The sequence below is a fragment of the Lactuca virosa genome, chromosome 2 (assembly GCF_052849685.1).
Source record: "Lactuca virosa cultivar CGN04683 chromosome 2, Lactuca_virosa_CGN04683_v6, whole genome shotgun sequence".
NCBI classification, from domain to species: domain Eukaryota; kingdom Viridiplantae; phylum Streptophyta; class Magnoliopsida; order Asterales; family Asteraceae; genus Lactuca; species Lactuca virosa.
In genome coordinates, this window is record NC_136427.1 from 134,209,631 (window position 1) to 134,211,344 (window position 1,714).

Sequence of the window (1,714 nt, forward strand, 5' to 3'; positions counted from 1 at the left end):
CTGGAGGGGAATTCCAGGATCCTAACTTATGGTTTTCTTAACTTATTGATGATTAGTCAAGGTTTTTCTCATTCTATGGAAACCAACTTACATGTTAGAAAATATGGGATTTTCTGGGAAAACATGCTTATGTACTTCATAACTCAGTAACAATGGTTTTCGATATAACAACAATCTTTATTAAAGGAAATGAATTATTTATCACAAGATTAAATAACCGGTTTTCCTTACAAAACATGCTTATGAACTCACCAGCTTTATGCTGATATTTTAAAACTGCTTGTATTCTCAGGTTCTCGTTAGACAGGTATCCCGTTACTTTTGGAGAAGACGGAGTGTATAGAAGTCTCGTCTTTACTTTTGATATACTGATGTATATAAACTATGTATTTCTCCACTCTCAAATGAATGTAACGTTTCTTATGTAATGTAATGGTTGTGCTTACTATGATTACTATGTTCAATGGTTGTGATACTACGTATGACGTCCTCCGCCCCGAAACGTTTCCGCCGCTGGTTTTGGGGTGCGACAGATTGGTATCAGAGCTATTGTTTATAGTGAACTAAGTATACCGAACCTTACATGGTATACAACTATAAACACTAAGGGGCCTAAGTGCTCTAAACTAAAAGTATACTTTCAAAATATAAGTATTTTTACAAAAGTATACGAGTATACCCGTGTCCCAGGAACCGTGCCTTAAGTAGAACAAAACAAAAGTATTTTGGATGTTAAACACTGCGGTTAAACCTGGGCAGTTATGTAATCATGTCTAGGGTCAATATAGCCTGATCAACTATATTTATTCGAGACATGACCAACATGTGCTTGGGAGTGACTTTGGTGTTACAACAGGCCTAAAACTTACCTAATATCTATCCAACTCAAAATACTATAGGAGTATTTTAGTCAAAACCGAATGCATTGTAGAAGTTCATCCCAAGTGTTGCTACTCATTCCTTCCTTAGCGATAGTTTACTTGCTTTAGTAACTTTTCCTATACTACCGCTTTGTAGAACACTCTAACTGCCATGATGAGATATCCCTTGTTTCATATCTCTTAATTCTATCCAGAGGACTTACCATCCTCTTCTTCCTGATTGTTTTAGAACAAGATGCCTCCCCGAAAAAGACCTATCAGGAGAAACGACGACACTCCACCACCACCACCGCCTCCTCAGTTTGATCCTGTCGTATTCCAGGCAGCTGTTACTGCCGCAGTGGCTGCCGCAATGTCACAAATAAATCCTGGTGGATCTGGTGGTCAGGGAAGTGGTATGCATCCCCAAATCCAGGAAGGCGGTCAGGAATGCCAGAAAGAATGCTCTTATAAGGACTTCATGAACGCAAAACCCACAACTTTCGACGGCACAGGAGGTGTTATTTCCCTGACTCAATGGTTCGAAAAGATTAAGTCCATATTTGAAATTTGTGCCTGTTCGGAGGCCAACAAAGTGAAATTTGCCGCTTGCACTTTCGTCAATAAATCATTAACCTGGTGGAACGGTCGGGTCAAGTCCTTAACCCTACCGGTGGCAAATGCTATGGGTTGGGAAAGCCTAAAGGAACTTATGATAGCCCAGTACTGCCCACGGGGCGAGATGCAGAAACTCGAACACGAACTCTGGACCCTAAGGATGAAGGGTTCCGACATTGCTTCCTACACTTCTAGGTTTGAAGACCTAGCACTCCTTTGTCCGGGAATGATCTCCC